The 16081-nt window shown below is 46.3% G+C and overlaps 1 long non-coding RNA gene across 1 annotated transcript; it reads left to right on the forward strand.

Annotated features, from left to right (window-relative positions):
* Positions 1 to 3685: 3685 nt before the first annotated feature.
* Positions 3686 to 5606, forward strand: LOC144280627 (uncharacterized). The gene is made up of 2 exons (XR_013349058.1): positions 3686 to 3881; positions 4999 to 5606. It is a non-coding gene; the product is annotated as an uncharacterized LOC144280627 (long non-coding RNA).
* The last annotated feature ends 10475 nt before the right edge of the window (positions 5607 to 16081 follow it).

Below are 16081 nucleotides of genomic sequence, written 5' to 3' on the forward strand. Positions count from 1 at the left end.
CAGGTCTCCAGGATTACGCCCTGGGCCGAAGGCGGCGCTAAACTGCTGAGCCACCCGGGTTGCCCCACTTACCAGCTTCTAACGTCCTAGATAATTCACATGTCTACTGTGTGTCCTGGTTATTGTCTTTCTCCTCCTTCTGAAATGTCAGTTCCAGATGGGCAGGGCTTCTTGTCTGTTTCACTAACTCATGGATCTGACACTGGTACATAATCAGAAGTTCTAGAATGGATGGATGGATGAATGAATCAGTCTATAGATTGTAATGGTTAAGAGAACCTTGGTAATCCACCATTTCCTAATTGTGTGATACAAACTGTTTATGCCTCAGTTTCCAAATGTATAAAATTAAGCTAATAATGGTACTTGACTTGTGGGGCTGTTATATGGATCAAATAAAGGATTCGCTCCAACACGGGTGGTGGAGAGGTTGGGGAGTAGGCATGCCATATGCTCAATAAGTGTCCACTGTGCCCATGATGCCATTTACACAGCATCACTGGGAGCCAGGTGAGTCGGGGCCCACGGCCCATTTCCAGACTAGGAGATGCTCTTAGAAGCTCCTCTCAGCACAGTCAACAGGCTCTTCTTGCTCAGAGTCTAGGGAGGGCAGAGTCTAGAACCAGGCTCCTCTCCAAAGGAGTCAGGCAGCTCTGATGCAAGTGCTGGGTCACCCTGAGATACTGGGACTGTGACATGGAGGGACCAGGACCAGTGGGGAAAGCAGTGGCGAGAGAGCGAGGGTACCAGGCCTCAAGGGGTGAGTGGTCTCTCTGGGGCCAAGGAGAAGCTGTTCCCATAACAGATAGATTCCCCTTCTAGGAGCTAGGAACAGAGGGCTTTTCTAGGCTTGGAGTCTAAGCAAACCCTCCTAGTTTTCTTTGAGCAGCAAGAGCAGTGTGCAAATTAGCCCTGATCAGAGAAATTGTTAAAATCCACTCAGGGGAGACTTGCAGAAGCCCAGTAAAAGCCAAGGTTGGGGCCCTCATCAAACCCATCATACCCCTCACCATATCCAGAGGTCTACTGAGGCAAGAGAATCTGACCAGATCCCACTACCTGGAGAAATGTGGAGCTAGGGTCAAAAGTCAGGCTTGTGGCCTAAACCTAAACCACTCTCCTTCCACAGAGAGCCACAGTTTGGGCCAAGGCCTGCTGCTTCTCACCCCAACCAGAAGCTACAGTGGGCACTTGTTTCCAGGTCTTCAGGGCCCAGAAAATTCCCTTTTTCCACACCCTGTAGCTTGAGAGGACATCCAACCAAGGGGAAAGACACAGGTGTTCACATGAATCCCCTCTAAAGGTCTGTGAGTGGCTATTGACAACCAGTTGATTTTTCATTTATACTCTTACTTCCAGAGGGGACATGAGGTAGCTTACAATGAGATACGTGCACATAATGCTGCAAAGAAATAAAAACAACGAATAAAAATTCCAGAGGAGAAAGACACAAATATGTCAAACATAGAAACTGACACAATCATATCCCCAATAGCCAAGATTTAAAAAGTCTCCAGGAGTCATAGAACCATCTTCTTTCATCCTTCTCCAAAACCTGGCATCCAGGAGACCCTTGAAGAATGCTTGTGGCTGATGAAAAAGTGGATGCCCCAATCTCTGGGGCAGCCTGGGTTCACACCCTGCTTTGGCCAAGCGACGCCATGGAGCATCTTGTCCTCGTTTTCTTGGTCTCTCCCCCAGAGGTTAGTCTAGGTCACGCATGAGGATGCTTGCCTTGCTCTTCTCTCTCCCCTGAGAAATGGTCTGTGGGTAAGACCCCTCAACCCATCTATAGGAAGTGTGCCCCTGGCTCATGAAGTCATCGCTGACCTTGGCACCTGTCTTGTTGTCTTAATGAATCAGGCCTCACTAAGGAGAAAGCCTCAGGTGGCCAACTGGAGTCATTCAAAATGACTTAATTGATTTACTTAATTGAAAAGAGAGGAAAAGAAGCCAAACCCTCCTGAGAGCAGTTTGGGTATCTGTTTGGGTCACGAGTACCATGGATAGGTCCCCAGCATGGTGGCTCTGACTCAGGGCACTCACCCCACCCTTATCCCAGCTTTACCTTAGAAAATCCATGGTGGGAGGGGCAGTTTGGGCCTTGGATCCTCACTAGCTCCAGAGAGCCAGGCAGCTTGGGATCATGGCAAGACCATCAACAGAGGAGGAACAACCTGGCTTTTGTGACCTAGGTTTAGAGAGCCAGACCCTGGCAGATTTCAACCCAGGAGCCTTCCTGGAGGAAATAGGCTGGGTCAGGCAACCCACAAAGAATGGTAGCTCTAGGGAAGTGAGGCTAGGAAGGAGAGGCCTTCTAAGGGGGGAATGCAGAGAGGAGCTCATGGAGAGGCTGGATCAGGCCCTAAAGGCCCAGAGCCCCCAAGGAGCTATAAGAAGTGAGGGTGGCAGGGGAGGCCAGCTTAAACACCACCATCTGATCTCTACCCCATGAGAAAGACCTGGTATGTGTGTGTTGGGGTAGGGGTGATGGTGGAAGAAGGAGGGGGAATCTTAGCCTCACTGCGTGTCCCTGCCCTTGCAGAACACTGAAATGGTAGAGTTACAATATCAGTGATGTCTGACATCCATGGAGCAGTCACAGTGCCAGGACCTTCACCTGGTGCTTCCCAAGGCCCCTCTCGTCTAATCCTCATGGCCCCACCAGCTAAGTGACATCATCGCCCCACGTCACAGCTGAGGAAGCTGAGCCCAAGAACGCACAGCTAATCATGGTGGTACCAAGACTTGATTGCAAGCTTGACAACTCCAGTACCCCAGCTATTCCTATCCCCTCCTTGGACGCGTTCCTTGGATGACTGAGACACAAATCAGGCTCCTGGGGATCCCTGTGTGGCTCAGTGGTTTAGCCCCTGCCTTTGGCCCAGGGCATGATCCTGGAGTCCTGGGATCAAGTCCCACATCAGGCTCCCTGCATGAAGTCTGCTCCTCCTGTGTGTGTCTCTGCCACCACCCTCCCTCCCCCATCTCTCTCTCTCTGTGTATGTCTCTCATAAATAAAATCTTTAAAAAACAACAACAACAAATCAGGCTCTTGGGGATGCCCTAATCTGATGGAAGAAACACAGTTCTATCCTTAATAAGCCTGGCCCAACTAGGGAGCTCTGTCATTGCTCTTAGGGAGCACTCTGGACCAATGGAGGGTGGCGGTCTCTTCTATCTGGGAGCTGTAGTCAGAGGAAGCAGGAGGAAGGATCCTCCTCAGTGGGCATCGCTGCAAAATAGACTGAAGAGACAAAGCCAGCATCTTCTCTTCCCAGGCTGAGGCCCCCTCTCCTTGTGATCCCGTCCAGGATGCAAGGGGGAGGCAGGCAGGCACTCTCATTCAGATGCCCAGGGGTTAGAAGAGAGGACAAGGGGTTCAGAGACAGGAACTCCATCCCAGAGGCCCCCTGAGTGCCTTGCATGTCTGAGAGATGGGTCAGTCTACAATCAGGGCTAGAGCTCAGCCAGGGACCAGAACAGCGACTGTCTGAGCCCAGAATTCAGTCAAATGGCAGAGCCACAGTCAGAAGCCACCTTGAGGTCTCAGCTAGAGGTCAGGGTCAAAGGTGCATCTGAGGCTCGAGAACAGTCTGTAAGCAGCAGGCAGCAGAAGGGAGGAGCTTAGGGGTCCTGTGTGCTGGGTCTGAGGTCACAGTGAGTAACTGTGGGAACACTCGGAATCCTGCTGCCTGTTGGTCACCTGCGAGGGAGCAGGTACCAGGTATGGCTGGGAGGGCCCCAAGGGTAGGCAGGGATCTACACCCAGCCTTATAGACTCCGTGCCCCTCATTCCTCCCAGTTGAGGTCATTTCACGAGCCCAGCCACTCCAGGACTGGGAGGAGAAGCAGAGGTTCTGAGGCGGCTCTCCCAGAGTGTGAGTCATGATTCCTGGTACTACAGCTTCTGGGCCCAGCAAAGGATGGGGGTACCCTATCAGCCTGCTGCCCTTAGCCTCAGGACCTCATGTGTCAGTAACTAAGAGTCAGCCAATGGCTAAATCCTATTGTGCCAGCCACAGTTCTAGAGCTTCATATACTTTGTTTCTTCTAATCTAATGCTGTTTATAAATAAGGAAACTGAGGCAGAGTGGTGAAACGTGTGGCTCTGTCATTTAAATCCAGACACTGTTTTAAACCCAGGCAGTCAGCCTCACTCTTAACCACTGGATAAATTAAAAGCAAGACCAAGACTAGCCCCACTCCCCGCCACTACTCCAGCAAGCTAAGGCACCACCAAAGCCCTCCCCACTGCCCCTAGACCCACTCCCCCACTGGAAGAAGCTTAAAGCCAGTGTCTGAGGTGCCAAGAAGGGAATTCCAGGAGATGGAGGCCAGTCCTTGGAGAACGGTGGACCGCATTTGCACTGTCTCCACTTATCTGGATACCTGGAATGCCACCATCTCCATCCGTTTCTTTCTATTGAACACAGGCCCATCAGCAGGCATCTTACCCAGAAGGGGCAGCCCAACAGCATGCTAAGAAACACCACACTGTGGTGGAGTTATAGATGCACAGATCACCATGTTTCTAGTTGGTGTTGGTGGCCTTAATGCCTCTGGGGCTAAACTATTATGAGGACTGGGGCTTGTGAGGGCAAGAACAGGGATCAATAAAAATAGCTAAGGTATTCAGGGCCCCAGGGCACAGCAGCACCCTACACCCTTCTGGGGGGCTCTCACTGCTCCCTGAGTTCGTCTCATAGGGGGTGAGGTAACTAGAGCTGAGATACCCAACCCATTGCACAGATGAGCAAATGGAGCCCCCCCCACACTCTACACAGGATGCATCAATGGCTTCCCAGGTGACACTCCACTCCCCCTAGTCCTCTGTTGCTGGAAACCCCCAATTCTGTCTTGAAGCTCATCATCCCAGCTGCTCTCAACCCCAGGGGTGAACTCTATTGGCCTAAGCCAGAGGCTCACAACCCTTTCAAACCCAACATCCTCTTTTGATAGCAAACCTTTTAATCTACTCTCTTTTCTATCCTGAAGTGAAATCCGTAGATGATACATTTTCAAAGATTAATACAATGCCATGCTTCCCAGAAAGGAGGAATACGAAGAAAGCAATTTCTAAGAAGATAATTGTGTTTCAATATGTTATGTGGTCAAGGAGGACCACCCCAGACAAGGCACTGTGACAGCAGCAAATGCAGAAAGATCCAGTTGCTCATGCCCCATGAAACCATGCTGCCTAGGAGTGGTGGGTGGCTCTCAACCACAGAGAATTATCCATCAATTGATAATTTAGTGACTTAATTCTGCTAAGTCTTGGGCAAGAACATTTCTATACAATGGAATTAGGTCCTAGGCTTGGATAATAAAAAGCAGGCTTTTTGCCCCCATGAATGGCTGGCATGACATCCAAAGGTCATGGAAGATGCAACCACCCCAAGTATTGGAGGACACCTCCAGCTGCCCACCGGTGGTCGTCACAGCATGGCATGGCCAGGACAATCAAGCATGCCCATGGTTACCCTCTGAGAGCCAGCCATGCAAACTGATGACAGGGTCTCACCCTCCTGGCCTGAGCGTGCCATCCAATCTTGGTCAGTGGGACCAGGGGGCCATAAGAAAATGTTTTCTAACTAATGAAAGAAGAGAGAGCCTCCTTGCCTTTTAATCACATGCCATTTTAACATTTACCACCCTAAAGGAGATGCTACAACTGCTATGTCAGTCAGCCCTGGATCACCCCCCATGTCAGAACCCCTTGCTATGTGTGAAGACAAACCAACCCTCTTGTTTTAGCTGCTTTGAAGTGGGCTTTCAGGTCCCTGTTGCTTGTTCAGGTACAAGAGACTTTTTCAGACCTAATCTCCTGACCCTCCCCTGGCTCCTCCCTCTACCTTGTCCCGAGGGACAGAAACTCCCGGGACTGGTGATTTGCTCAGGGTTGCTTCCTGGAAAGGGAGTCTCCTGGGGGCTGTCCCAGGGGGTGCAGACCCTGAAAGGGTAAATCTCCCAGAGATGTGGAGGAGACCATTGGGAACTTCTCGGGGCTGTTCCCTCCCCAGTTCCTCCTCTGACTCAAGAGACACTGGGATTAGCAGCTACATTCCTCACTGGTGTCATCCTTTATGCTTCCAAGTACTTCACAGGAGTCAATTAGCAGCAAAGCACCCCACCCGAAGTTGCCTCCTGAGGAGCCAGGGCTCCGTGAATGTGACGCGGGGCAGGACCAAACCCCGCCCGCAGTGGGCAGGGAAGCCCCCGAATGGGGAAGAGTAGGCTGAGAGAAAGTGTGCAGGGAGGTGGCTGAAGTATGCTGTAGGGAGACGTAAGAGGACACAGACTCCACACCATGCAGGGCCTTCAGGCCTCATTGCAGCTTTAAGTTCAGCCCAGGTACAGGGGAAACCATGAAAGGGTTTAAGCACAGGGTGATGTAGTCATCACAAGCCCTTTCTCTAACCTGCCAGGGCACAAGCCCAATGGCCGGCATCCCTGCAGGCCTCACACTGTAGACAGATGCTACAGGCTGGAGTTTGGTCCTCAGTGGGGGACAGGGTGGTCTTCAAGGACTGGCACCATTTCCTGGTCTTGAGATCATCACGCTCTGGTGCTTGGTATTATCGGAGGAAGCAGTATGTGTTACAGACTGGAGTCGCTTCCTGACACGGAGTTTGAGGCCCATCATCCCTGTGCTCCAGAAGCTACCTTCACTCCCTACTGCGCAAAAGGTCAAGTCCAAGGCCATTCTCTGCACTCAAGTGGTCTCTCAACCTTTTCCCATTTGTCCACCAACACCATCACAGAGATCCCAGCAAGCTACCCTCCCAAGACCCTGGCACCAAGCACGTCCCCACCTCTACACAGTTGCTCCCCCTGCCCCCCCAACCCCAGCCTGGCCGGACTGCCACGCACCCGGCGTGCAATTCCCTCCTCCACAAATCCCACCCAGCTCTCAGCAGCCGCTTCTCCCCCTATAGACTCCATATGGATTTGCAAGCTCCCCCAGCCCACCACAACCGATGAGTCCTCAGAACCAGAGGGGAGTTTAGGTTGCACATTCCACGAGGGCTTCCAGGTATTGCCTTGAATGATTACTGTCATCTGACAGTGTTCCTCTTTTTAGCATTTGTATTCTCACCACACCCGCCCCCCTCCCACCATAGTAAACTCTTGGAGGCTGGAGACTGGTCTCCCTCATACATTCCAGCCCACTGCACAGTGCTGGCACCTGTCTGCTAGGAGCTCAGAGAGCGTCTTGTGGTTTTGAATGGCCTCTGCTCCAAGAAGTGACTCACCAATGAGGTGTCCTAACAGGGATCATTGGGGGGGGGGGTTGAGGGAAGGGTCCCCCCCACCGCAAATTATTATCACCACCAACAGATATTTGTTGTATGGCTCTACTGCCATACTGTAATTGGGGGATGAGACCTGCCCTTCCAACCTGTGATGATGGCAAGAGAAGCCTGCGAGCAAAAGATGCAGACAGAAGGGAATAAGAAGGCAGATGGAAACCAGTCAGGGAGGCCAGAATAGGGCGCGGGAGCAGGACAGTGGCAGGGACACATGGCAACAAGGGGCAGGGTGTAAGGAGAGGCTCAAGCAGGGACGGGAAGAGGCAGAGACTGGGGTGGGGCGAGGACCCAGAGAGAACAAACGAAGGAGACAGGAGGGAGAGGGGGTCAGAAGGGCAGCAGGAGCTCAGCCCCTCCCTCCCTGGCTGCCTCAGTGCCAGGCTGGGCTCTGCATCCCCAAAGCCTCTCCTGAAACTCCTGCATGTTGGAGCACGAAGCCCAGGTCCAGGAAGGGAGCCAAGCTGGAAGGCAGCCGAGTCCCAGCAGCCGGGGAGGCGTGCCCCCAGGAGGGTGGCAGTGGGACAAGGAGACAGTGCCCTGTCTCGTGCCCCCCCCATCACACCTCCACCCCACCCGACCCAGTCAAGGGACAGCTTCCACACCCAGCAGGCTGTGGGCTGGATGGGGAGTCCTGCTCCAAGGCCTGACTCGGGTGTGTCTGCCGGGGACAAGGAAAGGGAGTGGCTGAGACCGTGGCTATTGGGGGGGTCAGGAATAAAAGGAAAGCCAGGATTAAAGTTTCAGTAACCTGCCTCGAAAGCACCCAGACATTGTATAGGACAAGATTCCCGGGCACTGAGTAAGGAAGGCAGCCATCCCAACTCCAGCTGGGTTGGAGAGAGAGGTGGGCACAGGGATGAAGAGCCCCCCAACCACACCTCCCACCAGGCAGCCCCTTCCTCACAACACAGGCCAGGCACCCACTGCCGGGGGCTTGGAACCCAGTCAGTGAGAACAGGGTGTGGCACTAGATTGGGACTTAGGGACAGCTGGGCCTAGAGAGGTCTGGGAGAGATGCCTGTATGTGTATGTGGTGAGAGGGAGATGGGAAGCCAAGAGAAGGGAGAGAAAGAAAGGCAGAGGCTGAAGGGCTTTGAGAAGAATAGCCAGCCAAAATTTGCAGTTCATCTGTGCACTTAAGCAACATTCATTGACACAAAAGGACATGGGATCCAATCAGAAGCCAGCATCTGCAGACAAACCCTAACCCTGATCGCACACTGAACCCTAACTAAACCTGGCCTCAGACTGAACTTTACCCCTGGCCACAGACTCACTGCTGAACCTGTCCTCAGACTTACTCTAATCCCAACTCCTCCAGCTTTACTGAACCTAACCTTGGCTACTGGCCACCCCAAAACTGTGTGTTTCGATCTCAAAGGTACAGGGAAAGAGCATAGACATTTCTGGAGAAACCCCACAAACCACACAGCGTCAGGGCTTGGTGGGAATGACATCTGGTTGCATCTCTGACCGAACACATCAGTCTTTCAAAGCCCTGCTCTCCGCATCACCTTATGACCCTCAACGGGATCTCTCATCCTCCCCCCATCCCGTCCCCCTACCCTCCTCCAGGCAAATGTGCCCGCTTCTCCCTACCCTGGCCTCCTGCCCCCCACCAACTCCTGCCTGGAGGAAGTATTAAACCCCTACCCCCAAGCCATCTGTGTTCCAGCTCACCTAGCACAGCTTTCATCTCCTTCCCCAAGCCAGTCCTGGTGGGAACGCTCTCTCTGTCTCTCTTTCTCTCTCGCTCTCTCCTGAACTCCTGCAGCAGTGTGACTTTAATAACCCATCTGGCCACTAATCACAGACACTTCTGCTATCATCTTCTACAGCTATTATTCTCCTGGGCACATTGATTGCTCATGAGGCAAATGCTCAAATGATCTCCCCAAGTGGACAGTGATTTTTTTTTTTCACTCTCAGAATTGATGCTGAGATGAACATCCTTACAGACTTGTATACCTGAAAAACACCTCTTCCACCAGAGGAATACCCTGAACATAATATTAAAAGTAAAAAAATAAAAAAATCTCATGATGAAAACTAACAATGCCCAGCTCACTCCTCCTTTCCCCATTGAGACATTTGCGGTTCCTTTGGTGGTTTTCTGGTCTTTAACTGCATATATCTAAATTGTTTGTTTATATTCCTCTTTCTTAATTAACCAAATTTAAACTGTTAGTAGATTAAAGATCTGTTGACTTTCTACTGTGGAAAGGGAGTACTCTTCTACTGCCACACAAAAATATTTCTCCTGGTCTCCATGTTCTTTTTTGTTGTTGTTTGTTTTTTAATTTTTATTTATTTATGATAGTCACACACAGGGAGAGAGAGAGAGGCAGAGACACAGGCTGAGGGAGAAGCAGACTCCATGCACCGGGAGCCCAACGTGGGATTCGATCCCGGGTCTCCAGGATCACGCCCTGGGCCAAAGGCAGGCGCTAAACCGCTGCGCCACCCGGGGATCCCACCTGGTCTCCCTGTTCTAATGGTTAACATGCCACATCTGAGCCGCGTGGTGTACTATGATTACATTCCCTTTCATGGAGCATTTGCATTCTTTCTGGAGTTCTAGCAGAGGCTGTTCTTTTTCCACATAGGAATGCACTTGACTTGCTAACATTCTATTGATGTTTTATTCATGAGTATATTATTCAGTAGTTTTCTATTTGCTGCTATTTTATAAAGCTTTTGTATTAGGGTGAAATAGATTTCATTAAATAAAAACTTTTCCTTTTTTATCTATTCACTGCAGCAATATAAGTTGCACATGAATTCTCATAGGTTTGAAATCAATCACGTGCAAGTACATATACCTTCGGTGCCTTTGGTACAGTTCGTAAGAGATGGGGCAAAGGGGCAAAGTTCCTGACAAACCGCTAGATGCATTCCATGTTTATTGCTCTAGTCAGCCTTTCTTTTTCTTCTTGACTCTGTTTTAGTTGTATTTTCCCTAAAACTCAACCAACTCTTCTAGATTTGCAAATGTCTTTTCCTTTTTAACAGAAGCTTTACTAAAGTGGAATTTACATTTAAAAATTCACCCATATTAAGTCTCTAGGTCAATGGGTCTTAACAAATTAATGCTTTCTTGTAACCTCTACCAAAAACAGAGTATTTTGGTGGTGCCATAAATTTCCCTCAAAACCCACCGCATCCCCACTTCTGCCCCAGGCAGCCAACCACCGGTCTGCTTTCTCTCACTGTAACTGTGCCTTTCCTCAAATTTTGTAAGCATCGAATCAGAAAGAATTTGCGTTTTCTATCTGATGTCATCTGCACAACATGCATGTTGTCATGCATGCATGTATCAGGAACTCATCCCTTTTTATTACTGATTAGTATCCTATTGTATGGATATACTGAAATTTGTCTATCCATTCATCAGTTGATGAAAATTTGGATTATTTCCAGTTTGAGACTATGGTAGGCTGAGAAAATGACCCCTCAAAAGATACTCACATACTGATACCTGGAATCTATAAAGGTTGCTTTATATGGAAGGAACATCTTTGCAGATGTGATTAAATTAAGAATCTTAAAATGGGGTCATTATTCTGGAATATCAGGGTAGGCACTAAATGCCATCACATGTATTCTCATAAGAAGGAGGCAGAGGAAGACTTGGCACGTGCACAGAGAAGGAGGCATGAAGACTGAGCAGGGAGAAATTTGAAGATGCTGCAGTGATACGGCCACTAGCAAAGGCAGGCCAGTAGCCACTAGAAACTGGTGGAGAAAAGACACAGGGTCTCCCCTAGAGCCTCCAGAAGAGGCAGGATCATGCCATGCTTTGATTTCACGCCAGTGAAACTGGATATCTGGATCCCAGAACCATGAGAGAGTCAACGTGTATTGTTTTAAACCACGATGTCTAGTAATTTGTTACAGCAGCTTCAGGGAGTTAATTCGGGGGCTATTTCAAATAAAGCTTTTGTACAAACCTCTGTGAGGACACATCGTTCATTTTTCTTGGATAAATAGGAATAAGAGTGCTGGAATATACGTTTAAATTTTAAGAAATTGACCATTTTTCAAAGTGGCTATACCATGTTGCATTCCCATCAGCAGCTTATGAGAGTAGTGCCACTGTTTCATATCCTTGCCGGCACTTGATATGGTCAGTCTTTTTAATTTTAATATGTACATAGTGATCTCTCATTGTGGTTTTAATTTATATACCCCGTTGACTCATGATGCTGAGCATATCTGTTCATGTGCCTTTTTGCTACCCCTGTACCTTCTTTGGTGAAGTACTTATTCAAATCTTTTATCCACATTTTATCCAACTGTTTGCCTTCCCCTTGTTAATGTGTAAGAATTCTTTATATGACAAATATAGTTGCAACTATTTTCTCCAAGCCTGTAGCCATGTATTTTCAATATCTTAAATGTCTCTCAAGAAGTAAGACTTTTTATTTTGATAAAGTGCAATTTAATTTTTTCTTCTATACTTTGTGGTGTCTTGTGTCCTAAGAAACTAGCCTAACTTAACATCTCAAGGATTTTCTTCATTGTTTTCTTTTAGAAGTTTTATAGTTAAAGCTCTTACATTTAGATCTATGATCTATTTCATGCTAATTTTTTGTACAGTATATGGAGGTGAAGATTAAAGTTCACTTCTTTACATATGGATATCTAATTGTTCTACTTCCATGTTTTATTTTTTAAAAAATCTCCATTTCATAACTTTGGCACCTTTGCAGAACATCAACTAACCATATATGTCCCATTGATCTCTATCTCTATCCTCACTCCAACACCACACTGTCTCGATTACTATCATTTTGCAGTCATGAAAACAAAGTTTAATTAAGTCCTCCAGCTTTGTCCTTTTTAACAAAATTGTTTTGGTTCTTCTAGATTTTTTGTATTTCTTTTTTTGAAATTTTATTTACATTCAATTAATTAACATATAGTATAGTATTAGTTTCGGAGGTAGAGCTCAGTGAGTAATCAGTTGCATGCAATACCCAGTGCACATCACATCACGTGTGCTCCTGAATGCCCATCATCCAGTGATCCTGTCCTCCACCTCCCTCCAGCACCCCTCAGTTTGTTTCCTAGAGTTGAGTCTCTTATGGTTTGTCTTCCTCTCTGATTTCATTTTACTTTATTTTTCCTTCCCTTCCCCTATGATCTTCTGTTTTGCTCTTAAATTCCACCTATGAGCAAAATCATCTGATGATTCTCTTTCCCTGATTGACTTATTTCACTTAGCATCATATCCTCTAGCTCCATCTACATCATTGCAAATGCTTAGATTTCATTTTTGATGACTGAGTAATATTCATGTATATATATATACACACCTTTTTTGCATTTCCATATACATTTTGAATCAGTTTAGCAATTTCTATCTCTTCTCCCCCCACCACACACACAAAGCCTGCTGGGGTTTTAATTTGGATTGTTTTACATTCATAGATAATTTGGAGAAACAACTGAAGTTTTAATAATATTTAAGTCCTCCAGTTCACAAACACAGTATATCCCTCTTTTCATTTCAGCTCTATTCAATTTCTCAGCAAGGATTTATAATTTTCCATGTATATGTCTTGCACATAATCTGTTATATTTATCCTTGATTATTTTAAGGCTCTGATGCTCTTACAACTGGTATTTTTTTTTTTTTTTTTTTTTTTTTTTATACAACTGGTATTTTTAATTTGAATCTCCAATTGTTAATTGCTATCTTTTTTAGAAATCGCTTTTTCTAGGGTTTTGTGCTGTTTCTCATTCATAACATTTTGTGTATTCTTTTTGTATTTGATTGGCACTGTTAAAGATTGTCTTATTTTATTAGTCTTGATACAAATGAACACTTTGGATTGTTTATTAAGTGTATGGAATCTTTACTTTCTAATTTATTAAGTTTTGTTTTTTGTCTGTATGTTTTTCCTTTTACCTTCATTAGGTTTGCATTACTGCTCTCCTGTAAATTATTTAGTTAACCATTGAATGCATTTGCTTTCTTTCTCTCTTATTTAATTCTTGTGATGGGTTTTCGCTGAGACTCCTTGTCTAAGCTGGAAGCCCTACATTTCACAGAATTCCCTTCCTTATGTGGTTGTGAGTTCAGGGGGCCCCAAGAGAAATTTACATGAGATTTGGAAGACAGGAGTGGAGGAGTAGCCTTTTTTTTTTTTTTTTTTTTTTTTTAACATGGAAGGCCAGTGTTGGGCCTGGTACCTGTTGGGCCAGGTACTATTGCTATGCATGAGTGCTGCATATCTGCCAGATGATCTTAGTGTGGACAGTGGCCCTCAGCTCCACTGGATCCCCTCCTGTTTCTCAGATTTTTGGTCCTGTTGCATGTTCAGTTGGTGCCAGCTATTTAGACAGTGAGAGACAAATATGGTTCCTGTTGGTCCTGGTGGGTTCCAGTTTGCTGTTACTCTTTCTTACATTTCATGCATTTTCCTTTCCACCTTCACCTAATCTGAGGATTTTCATTGGAATAACCAGAGGTGTTCAGTGTAGTTTATTACTACAAACTTCTTTTCACTTTGGTTAGCTCTCCAAAGAATTTTTTTCTCATCTTGTTAAATTTCTAACTATGTTACTAGCAATAACTTATACATTAACATAAGTTTTAAGATTTTATTGCTTGCCACCATTTCTTTTATAGCACGCACAGCTTCCGTATTGGAGTTCTTGTTTTGATTCATTTCTCTGTTATATTTCTTCAAGCAATTTTTCAGAAGGAGTAATGGGTGGTTTACTTTCTGAATCCTAGCATATCTAAGAGTTCCTCTGTGTTGCCTTTCACATGAATAATAATTAGGTTGGGTAAGTAAACAGTTGTTTTTGCTGGCCCAGTACCCAATTCTTCCTCTTACGACCACCACCTCTCCTTCAATTCTCCATTCATGTAGGCTGAATGGAGATGACTCCATCCTCAGAGTGCAGGGGTAAACAGGCATATGACAATGGAAACATGGCAATCTCCTGGTCATATGTCTAATAACAATGAGCACTGGCCACTGCCAGGTCAATGAGAGTGACTTTTGTTGGAATTATTATAAAACAAAGTCCCAGGGCTGCTAATGGCCGATTGAATCACCATGTAGACATTCTAAGAAAGAAGCCAACCTAGGGCAACTGGGTGGCTCAGTTGGTTAAGCATTTGCCTTTGACTCAGGTCATGATCTTGGAGTCCTGGGATCAAACGCCAAGTCAGGCTCCCTGCTCAACAGGGAGTCTGCTTCTCCTTTTATCCCTCTCCCTGTTCGTGTTCTCTCTCCCTCTTTCTCCCTCAAACAAATAAATAAAATCTGAAAGAAGAAAGAAAGAAAGAAAGAAAGAAAGAAAGAAAGAAAGAAAGAAGAAAGAAAGAAAGAAAGAAAGAAAGAAAGAAAGAAAGAAACCAACCCAAAGTAATTGCAGACCTGAGGGATTACAGGAGACAGAGTCTTAAGCACCTGGATCTTGCCAGAAAGGAAAATGATTAACAACTAAAAACCCCAAAGATAGATTCAATTACTGCTGGAATTAGCAATACAAATGTGGAATATTTCTTTCTTTTTTTTAAGATTTATTTATTTATTTGAGAGAGAGCATATAAGCAGGGAGAGGGGCAGAAGGAGGATGCAGCCTGAAGCTGGGCTCAATCTCATGACCCTGAGGTCACAACCCTGTATTGTGAGATCATGACCTGGGCTGAAATCAAGAGTCAGATGCTTAACTGACTGAGCCACCCAGGCACCCTGAGTATTTCTTTTTTAACTTAAGTTTAATGGAATAAATTTGTTTTATGTTTTCTTATATATTTTCCTGTTTCTCTGAATGGATCTCTTGTTTACAGTTGCTTAATTTACTTGTGTGTATGGTGATTTTGTTTAACTAATCAGAGTGTGTATATATTTCTCCACGATTAGGATCTATGATATAGTCTGTCAACAATAGTTTATATATTGACTTCCATTCAGATTATTTAGTCCTGGATAAAATAGATCTTTTATGTGCTTTTATTCTGCTATTTTTGGGTTGAAGGTGGCTTTCAATTGCCTAGAAGGGTGGAGTAGGTGAGAATCAAGTGATCCATACAGAGTATCTCTGTTCCTATGGTTTCTGAGGTGTCTCAAGGTCAGCCAGGCCATTGCCTCTCTTGTCTACATGAAATAGTGACATCAAAGATGTCCTTATTGGGGTGCCTGGGTGGTTCAGTCAATTTAGTGTCCAACTCTTGGTTTCAGCTCAGGTCATGATCTCTCGATTGTAGGATTAAGGCCTGAGTTGGGCTCTGCCCTCAATGTAGAGTCTTCTTCAGATTCTCTCTCCCTCTCTATCTCTCTCTCTGTCAAATACATAAGTAAATACAATCTTAAAAACAAACAAACAAAAAAGATGTCCCCACCAAATTCAGGTTGTAGCCTCAAGCCTTAGCCAATCTCTCACCACACTGGTTCCTGCCACATCTCCCAAAACCACTCATGGGATTGAAATTCCTGCCTCTTCTTCATCTCCTGCTACCCTGTCCACAGTCACCCAAATTGTTTCATAACTAGTCCTCAATTCTGCACCTGTTTGCTCTAAGCTTGGGCTTTCTGCAGGTTTCCTGGGTAACCTGTACACTTACTTTTCATGCAAGATGTAAACTTGCTACAGCTCACTCAATCCCAACATTTCTCAAACCCTAAGAGGCATACCTCCTATGTGAACCCAACAAAACACAGGTGGGGAGAGGAGTGCTGGGATGGGGGGCACTTGCACTTGCAGTGGGAAAAAAATGAGTCTGTATTCTTAAATTCATATCAAAC

Source organism: Canis aureus, chromosome 12 (genome assembly GCF_053574225.1).
Source record: "Canis aureus isolate CA01 chromosome 12, VMU_Caureus_v.1.0, whole genome shotgun sequence".
NCBI classification, from domain to species: Eukaryota; Metazoa; Chordata; class Mammalia; order Carnivora; family Canidae; genus Canis; species Canis aureus.